This window comes from Anarrhichthys ocellatus, unplaced genomic scaffold (assembly GCF_004355925.1).
Source record: "Anarrhichthys ocellatus isolate YVR2014 unplaced genomic scaffold, GSC_Weel_1.0 scaffold5, whole genome shotgun sequence".
Lineage (NCBI taxonomy): Eukaryota > Metazoa > Chordata > Actinopteri > Perciformes > Anarhichadidae > Anarrhichthys > Anarrhichthys ocellatus.
This window is the reverse complement of record NW_022280035.1, coordinates 9,795,231-9,805,150: the sequence shown is the minus strand read 5'-3', so window position 1 is coordinate 9,805,150 and position 9,920 is coordinate 9,795,231. Positions and strand designations below refer to the sequence as shown.

Here is a 9,920-nt window from a genome sequence, read left to right as displayed (position 1 = left end):
TTAGTCCTCACTATTTAGGTCCCCTCACTTGCACTTGTTCCCTGCCAGATTGTCTTGTGTGTCTCTGCCAAGCTCTCCAGTGTTATATATATATCGTACTATTCTGATCTGCCTGTTCCGACCCTGTCTGCCTGTTTTCTCGACCTTGGATTTTTGCCTGCCCCTTGTTGGATTTGTTTGCCTTTTGGACTGACCTCCCGGTGTTGTGCTTTTGGGTTCTAGTATCTGTAATCCTTGCAGTATGTGAATTATTTCTCGCAAGCCATCCCAGTCTGTTGGCGGCTCCACAGCAAGCTGGTGAGCTCATTTCCAGTACATGTTGTGTGTTATGCTGGTATTTCCAATCTAATCCCCTTGCAGACTCTGTCTGACACTGATGTCTTTTTGTCTAAGCATACCAAAGGATAGCTCAGGACAAAGGAACGAGCCTAAAAGCTTATAAAACCTTCACATCAAACGTACCGTTTAGTTTCAATATGTTGGTGTGAGTGACGAAAGTCACTTAATTCTTTTGCAATGCCATTCTTCCTCGGCTCATCACTCGGTTTATTAAACGTTTGGTGGTTCTCACTTTTTACACATCTTACCAATTAGTCATTGCTGTTTACTTCTGGTGATTGCTGGTGAGTGTTCATTTGTGAATATTTTACTGAACAAAACATGCGCGTATCACAAATGTTTGTTTGCCGCAGAGCTTATTTTCTGCAATAATGCAAAATCCAATGGAAGAGTCCCATTGGCTTTTTTGCCAAGGAAACCAGTGCAATGCCAACTTCAGGGTTGGCCTACAGAAATACGTCATCCCTGCAGCACTCTATACTCGGATATCTGTGTTTACAAGGCTCCCGGTAAATACCGGTGGCTTTCTAGACTGCTTTGGAACAAAAACATCTGCTGCTTAGATTTTCAGGTTAAACTTAATGTCATGCTGGCATTTACTCTCATTTCCTGTATCTGGTGTTTACAGGATGGTGCTAGGAATCAACAGAAGCTGCAAGAGACCAAACAACTCACAGACTGGGAGTGTTTCGACTGTTGGAGGTGTGAGATCATGCCTGGAGGTTTGGAGCATTTCCTAAAGAGTGTGATCACTAATAAGCATGCCAATCTTATTTTCTCTCTGTTGCATGCCAACTATGTACAGTAATCAGCGGTGCTCATCAGCTTTTACCTGTTTGCAAAACTATTCAGATTAGTCAGAGCTGGAAACACCCTGGGATCTCCATGGCTGCCATGGTTGTCATACAACAACTTTATATCTGACGAGTGTAAACAGGTAGTTTCCCAATTATGGCTGTTTCCTGCCCTTTAATTAAGGGAGGTTATTTATTATATGGCCTGTAATCACTGGTGTGCAATAGGGATGCTAATTATTGTTAATTAGTGTCTCTAGTTGCCATGCCAGATACTGTAGACCCTTACTACAAACACTTCACTGGCAATAGAGCATCTCAGTGTCAACATGCAACATTAAACCTATTTCGTGCTTACATATATATTACATACATATATGTATGCAAGAGTGTACATGTTGACTCGATGTAGCCCTTTTAAAAGACCCTGTGAGGTTTCCAAGGAGTAAAACCAAGCCAGCTGCTTCTTTGTTTCTCTCCCAGGTGTCCCTCACAACTTCCTGCCATCCTTCCTTCCTCCACCTCCCATTTTCACCCTTTACAATTCACCTTAACCCCCTGCCTCAACCCTCTTATCTAACTCAAAATTAGTTTCTGTCTTCCCTACAAACACCTTATTCGCTTTATTGAAACCACTGATGTGTGATTCCATATGATAAACCTTTTACAAACTTGGCCGACGTACTTGCATCCAGTTATCATCGATGGTTGGTAGCCAATTTTTTGTTGCTTCCAACAAGTCACTAATCACACAATAGGTGTGGTCATATTGTAACTACATGAAGATGAGATGGTGATTGGTTCAATGGTGCTAACATGAAAGCTGTTGGCATTATGAATGGGTGTGCATATGGCTGGCACAACACTGTCAGTCATAAAATGTGTCGGATATAGCTGTCAAATGTCAACCCTGTGTCCTAAAAACTCAAATACAACTAAATTGCATTTTGAGGGAAACTTCTCCCGCATTAGAATTGCAGCTTTCAACACATTTTTAACATTGTGATTTGACACTAAACAATTCAAAAAAACAACAAAAGTACTCACTTGAGTTAAAGATCATGGTGTGGCTTTAAATAAGTGTTTGCTGCATAACCTCATTTACACATGTAAGGTTAAGCATTAATCGAAACATCAAAATAAACATTGACTTTTTGGTTATATATGGGACCCGAAACAGCAGTCTCCTGGGTGATAGTCATGTGTTTGGATGACCCATCCATCCACTCTGACCTCTTCCCCACGCAGAATTTGGAATTTGTTACATAATCTGGGAGAACATAAGTTTCCCGACAAAGGACTTTCGTTTTATGGGAACATCATTTTTAACAGACCAGGCTGCAATGTGGCATTGTTACCAAATGCTGAACAATTTCACAATGTTATTATATTCAACTTGAGAACAAAGAAAGCATTTACAACATTGTTATTGGATTTCACAGCGTACCAAGTATTATTTAAGGTGTGCCATGCCACTTTAATCACAGGATGTCCCCTTGATAAATTTAAGTTTTCATTACAGATCAGACAAAACATTCCAGCGGTTCCAAGTTTCCACCAAGTCAGTTTTACATAAGCCGTTGCCACATACGTTAGCAGGAAGTATTCATGACCCTCAATAAATCACAATTTTACACCTGCACAGTCATCTGGCAACAGAAACTGATTAGTATGTAAGAGACATCACCTACTATGTGACGAAACTTGACAGCAACGCAAAGCACTTCATGGGTAGTGAAACACAGAATGAGTAATATTGCGTTCTTCATCAAGTTGTTGGCTTTTTGTCATTAAGACGTAATTTAATTTCAAATAAATGTGCCTTTGAGCTTTATCAGACATGACAGGATATTTACACTAGATTTAGCACCTGGTGCACATGAGGAAGCTGCATCACTGGTGCGTTGACAAGTTTAATGAAATGAAGGTAGAGGAGTGTTGACTGCTTTTTCACAGGCTGCCAGTGTTTATGTAATGACCATTGTGAGTGAGAGGGATGCTCATCTACATTTCTCTCAGCTGACTCTCCTCATACATTTACATTTTTGAAAGAAAATTCTGCTGCTTAGTTTAGAAAATCTGACTGTACACAAGCATAAAATGACAAGACATTAAGTTGGGAGTCATTAAATTCCTATTTGCTCAAATGCTACAGCATATCAAAATAGGTTTTCAGTTATTCATCCATGCAGTTAGATTATTAATGTGGTTGTACGGGGATTCGTTCTTTCCCCAGTCGCATGTCAAGGGAAAAAACGTGAGAGGAATCTCCCCAACAACCTGATCTGGCTCATTCAGTGTGGTATAGTATTTTAAACAGATTTTACTTTCTTTGATCATAGGAAATCATACTTGTATGAGAAATTTATTTCAGGGATCTTGATCCCAACTATTTAAAAAAAAAAAAAAAAAAAAAAAGTGCAAGAGTGCAGCTCTTGACGTGTTTGTGTCCACCTGTCGTGTGTAAGTCCAATATTCACTCTTCTTTCAGGTCTGGTCTCCAACTCCTGAGCAAAATATCTGACTCCTCAACTGTTAAATACTCTGGTGTGTTCACCAGCTAGTCGCCAACTGAAAAATACAAAGTTGTACGTTGTGATATGAAATAAGGATATTGCAGTGACTCATTTTAAAAATAGTTTCAATGGTTGTCACATGTTTGTATTTTGTTTGTTGGCAACAGCAAAAAAGAAACAGGCTTGTGCTTGCAGTCATAAGTTAAGTGGTGTTAATGACCACAAAAGTTCAATTGGAGTGGAAAATTCTTTGACAAATTGAGGGGAAATAATTATCAGTTTAGCGTGGTGTGTAGCCATTAGAGGACATGTTCTGACAAGTGCCGAGGTAGGATGGGAGTCACAGAAGTTGAGATGTTTGTAAGACCTTTTGGCTCATATCTATGGAATTTGCATAAAAGGGGTAAAATAAATTCTAGAATAAAGTGAAGAAATGAGGGGAGGATTGATGGAAATTGGATAATTTTCAACATATTACCGTTATCTTTGGCATGACCGTTTGATTGCTGCCGGAGAGTTGACCACAAACTAGATTTAGATACGTGGTTGACGCAAGCCAAGTGATTTCCTGCTTGTAGCTGCTTCTATTTTGTAACATTTTTCCACATGGGAGATGTACTGTAAGCAACTCAATGCTTATGAAAACCATTACTGGCTCCTGTCTATTATTGTTTTTAATCAGGATGTATGGGTGCTATACGGTATGTACTTTAGAGGGATTTACCCCCGCAACAATGTGTTTTGAGGCAGAGATCTAAGCCTACATGTCTATGAGTTGTGAGCTGTGAAGCAACAGACCCTGAGGCCAGGGCTCCATTACAGGACACAATGCCCTCTGTGTGTGAGAAACAGCCAGGCACTAAACAACTTTGCTATAGAGTTGGGGTATTCTGACATGGTAACCATGAATGTATTGTCTCAGAATGACTATAATCCAGACAAATAATATATATTAGCCTTTTCAGACACTACAACAGTCAAATCTCAAATCCCAACATCAGCAAAGTCCTGAACAGTTTAACAGGTTGGAGTTTAGAAGATAAAATGGATGGATTCACTTGAACTTGAAAAATATGTAATTATTATGGTCAACAATATTCAACAATAACATGGAGTCTATATCAGCGGCCAGCTGTGGGATTCACAACAGCATATGCTCTTAAGACTTAAACTCTCATCCCAGTAACTTTGGCACAGACCCAGACACAAAATGAACACAAGATGGTAGATTCAACATTTTGCCAAAATCTCTGGGAACGGGATGCAGTAGCAGTGGGGCATGTCACAGAAACAATGGTGAGAGAGGCTGAAGGTTAATACAGTTACTTATCCAGCACACAGAACCACAGTAACAGAAACAGGCACGCATAAACACACAGGGACATTTGATTTAATGAAGTGCTCGGTTCCCTCTGAGAGGAGATTAGGATTGGAAGGCAAACTGTGGGAACAACCGGAAAACTAACCAGCTTGTGACAAACATCTTAATATCACATGAGCAAATGGTGTGTACATAATTAAGTGTATTTCTGTGAAGTTTCAGGAATGTTTTGCTGTTGCTCTAAATCCATCTATACATCCCGTGCATGGTGCACACAGTGTGTATGAGTGTGAGGCTGGCTGTTTGCTAGCCTGTGTACACCGCATGGCTGGACAATAGTGGGATTCTGCCCAGCGAGGCCGTGGGTGGAAGAGGACAGAAGAGTCAATGAGTGAAGAGGCTTCTGGGATGCGTCAGCGCAAGACCATGATGAGGGTGTAGGAGGACGAGCCCTCTAACGCAACAATGCGCGGAGGAACGGCCAATCTCTCGCCTCTCAGGAAGACACGCACATGCACACAGCCATAGGCACACACAGTCAACAAAAGGTGCAGGTGAAATTAGGCCATTCATCCACGTTCCTCATGGTATATGGATATCTGGGCCAGAAAGCCACAATCAATGACCGATTCTTTGGCGTAGGTTTTCGCTGGTCAGGAAAAGAAAGAATGAGCGCTATGGGAAATGTGAGAGGAGAGATGAGTCATTAATCAGTGAGGAGAGTCTGACCAAAGCTTGTGCAAAAAAGAAAAGATATGTCACGCAGAGTGCTTTGTGCATGATCTTATCATGGCCATTAACAGCAATAAAAAGTCATGCCAGGTATCAGATGTAAGAGGGTAATGAAGGAGTTTCATAATGTGTGCTTGTACATTTATTCAGCAGGAACATTTTGCTCAAATCGTATTCTTTACAAAAGTGTCATGTAGTTGAAGGAAATTAAGAGGTAGCTTATGTGACCATGCTGGAAACCAATGAATATTTCTTTTTTTTTTTTAATGATTTCAGGAAGCTAACAGTGCTGACAGAGCTACCAGTGTTTACCTGAGGGCGAACCAGAAGGTACGCTTCTGCGACAATGTCTTAGCCTGGACGGCGTTATTAACTATTAATTGTGTATGAGCGCAGTGCAGAGCGGCGGCCATGAGTGCCAGAGGGGCATGCTCACATGTATGTGCGGCCGAACAGGTTACTTTCATTTTTTATTATTTTTTTTAAAAGCCCCGAAAGTTCGGATTACAATACACACACACACATGCACGCAAACGCGCACACACACACACAAAAGTGATTATTAGTGTATTTAGAAGCTTTTTAGGACTATGATTTATAAGTTTCACTGGAAGTGATACACTATCAAAAAATATCTGCCTCCCTTCATTCACACTTAGGCATAAGAATGACTAAAGGGTTGGTTTACTGAAATTATAAAAAATAAGAAAACAATTTCTATCTTACCCTTAGTTGTATCTTCATACAGTTTTTTTGGACAGGTCTTGAAATACCTTGCTTGTTGAATGAAATGTAATTGTGGTTCTAAAAGCAATTCACATTTCTTTTTAAAGAAAATAAACAGAAACATCTTGTCCAGAAACTGTCACAAATATAACACGTAAAACCAAAACTGCCTCAATAGATCCATGAGAAAATGTTTTTTGTTATTTGGGTGAACTGACCCTTTGTGTCATTTGGCTTGATAACCTGTCACCTGGATTACTGTGAATCTTATTAAACAGAGCGACGGTCAAATTCATTGAAGTATGACGTCATTCCTTAAATGTTTGAGATGAATGAGGATGCGTGCTTCAATACGAGCATGTGTTCGTTTCAGCAGGCGTGTGCCTGTGCAGCACCTTTGTGCCAGGGAGAAACCTGTCCAACCGCTTCCTTCAGATATCACTGAGATGCATATCGAGCGTGGCTAGGATTAGACTGTTAAGAGTTTCGAAGGAACCAGTATTTGGGTTTGGATGCTAATTTTATGCTGGCACTGACTTAGAGGCGTTCAGTCATAGTTCCACAGATGGTAGCTTCGCACTATTGGCTCCTCAGCCAAAATATTTGCATATTTAACAATTGCATGGTTTCAAAATATGCAAATAATGATGATTATGTATGTAAACAGCCTTGTTTTCATGATCATAGGAAGGGTGTGTTTTTTTTATAAACACACAACAAATTCATCGTCATTATTGTACAGTTGTATCTCACTGATATACATATTATGAATGACATAATTAAGTGACTAAAATGTTAAATGACAAAATCAAAAGGTTCAAAAATATTCAGACCCTCATCGTAATTCTGCTTGGACAAGAACTTACCCAAAGCTGTTCAGCAACGCAGTTTTTAAAGTCACCTGCATTTACGTGTCGGACAGAAATTAAGATCAAACTCATGCACGCGGGTCCTCCGAAGCAGCCGCGGCATGCAAGTGTCTGAAATATGAGGATATTGGTGCACTCTTGACCACCTCTCTACCCTCCCAGCCCAAAACACTCACCCCTCCACTGCATTTCTCACCCTTAACTAACCCGTGTGGGGTGCAGGGTCAGGGTTCACTGTCTGGTGGGGGGGGGGTTCCCCTTTCAGGCTCAGCCTCGATAACAAGGGCCAAAGCAGTTTTGACAGTGGCACAAGCTTGTACACAGACACGCACACACACACAGAAAATGTCGTCCACAGAAAGCCTCAAAAGCAGCCCCACCAGATTTAGGGAAATGCCCACTTGGGTAAAAGCATTTCTATTTTCCCAAGAGGAGGAGAAAGGGATGACACTGACACGCAATCCTTCCTTTCTCTCTTTCTTTTCTCAACTATCTGTCTGTCGGAGCAGAGGGGTGGGATGGCTGTCTGCTCAGCGCCAGGGGCTCTGACAACGATACGGTTCAGGTCAGAGAGAGGCTGTGAAAGAGAGAAACGCGTAGAACCAGAAAGAGGGTGAGAAGGCAAGACTTGAAAATAAAGATGCATGAACAAGAGAGGGAGAGAAATGTCAGAGAGGGACTGTTGTGATACTGGAGCCTGGAGGCCCTGCTGAATGCAGGGTGCGGCTGATCTCTGCCCAGGGTGAGGGGATAATTGTAGTTGCGTGGTTTGACTTTGCTTGTTGCTCTATCTATCAATTTCTCTATTTTGACATTGACAAGTAGCAGGGGATGAATTCCTGGCTGCAACAGACCATCAAAGTTCCATTCTTGTAACTCCATGAATTGAACTGCAGACGTGTTCAATGTCTGAATAGCAAAAGACTGAGCATATGTACAACGTCAGCTATTATAAAATGGTAGTGTACTACATTTCCGAAAGGGTGGAACAATGACGTTGATGGTTTAACCACATGCATGGCGAATGCACGCAAGTTGCACCCCCACGTCCATATCCAAGCGTATCTATGTACATATGCCAAGATAGAAATGAATCAGGTCTGGAACAACAATGACAATCTTGGGAAGCTTTCACTGCACAGGATATATGTACCCTGACCGTGCTATTAGGTGACGTCAAGTCTCAAATTAGTTGAATCATCCCCGAGTGAAAGTTTATTTCCACAGATTAGCGCAAAAAGAGACCAACATGAATGGAGAGGATGAATAACAGCAGCTAGTTGCAAATTATGAGCAGCTGTACATTTTTTTCTTTTTCGTCACAGAGCACGTGAGAAGGGTAGGCACTAGGACCTGAAGTGAGCCACATGGGAGGGAGGGAGCAGCTTTGGGACTCCTTTTACTAAACTTTCAGAACAATCCATTTCGCAAAGAGTGTGGGAGGGAGACAGACAGAAGTGAATGGCCCAAGACCTGGATTCACAACTTTAAAAGCAGGAGCGGGATTTGGAGATTGGGATAATTCTGCCCTTGGCCTGGAGAGAGTGAGGTGGAATATAGCAGAGTTCATCTGGAAGTTTTCCCTCACTGTGAGAGCAGAGAGGCATTAACAGGGTGGTGAGTCCTACCTTATTCTTTTAAAACTTTAATTAAACATTAATGTTAAATGTTAATGTGTGGGGTATGTAAGTGTGCATATAGGACATAGAAACAGAGAGACAGAAGAGAAGTTTTCTCCATACCTGTCATTAAGTGAAAGTGGAGCCTCTGAATTGAGATTGAGCTCAGCAGCAGCCAGTTAAGTTCTCTGTTGGGGGGAGAAAATTTCAGCTGACAACCAGACACACACACACACACACACACACACACACACACACACACAGGAGGTACTAAGAAAAGTTTAGATGGGTTATAAAATTGTCAGTTAGACACACTAGTTTTCCAGGTATACACAGATGGAGAAAGGTGATAGAAGAGGAGAGGATGTAGAGTGAAAGAGAGAATAGAGGTAAAGATTTTTAAAAAAGGGGGTTCTCCAAACTTCAATGGGAACCAGTTCACTGTTCAGAAAACTCATGGGACATCAGGTTACCTTCATTCTTTCTCTCCCCCTCTTTTTCTATCTGTCTCTCTCCGCTCATGTTACACAACCCTTAAAGGACTTGTAGATTCTGATGAGCTCCAATACCCGACATGAAGTAGTGTTGCTGAGGTTATCCATATGTCTGGGTGGGGCCTGGTGCTTGCATAGGTGTGCAGCTGATCAATGTTTTACACTCCGATATATAATTGTGTGTGTATGTAAGCATGTGCGCTAAACACAGACCTCATGCCCGCCACTCCTACCAGGGAATTCCTGTCGGGCTTTGACAGGGGAGGAATGTCACCGCAGACCAACGTTTACGCACACAAACAAACATCACACACACCAAAGGCTTCAACAGTGACCTATAGGCACAATAGTTTGGCCAGCCACGTTAAAGCTTTGATTTAATTTGAATGTGAAGATGTAAAAATATAGATGTTGTTGGTTTGGGGTTTTGAAAAATACAAAAAGCCCATATTTATGTCACACACATACTGTATATTTACACTGTCTGCTTCAATAGCATTGTGGTGTGTG

General features: G+C 41.4%; 1 protein-coding gene across 1 annotated transcript in view; it reads left to right on the top strand.

Moving 5' to 3' along the window:
* The first annotated feature begins 215 nt into the window (after nt 1–215).
* Nucleotides 216–9,920, top strand: part of ngfa (nerve growth factor a (beta polypeptide)) — a 27,143-nt gene continuing 17,438 nt past the window's right edge. The window contains exons 1-2 of the mRNA XM_031844506.1: nt 216–297; nt 968–1,061. The gene's annotated coding sequence lies outside the window, so the exon portion shown is untranslated. The remainder of the gene's footprint in view (nt 298–967; nt 1,062–9,920) is intronic.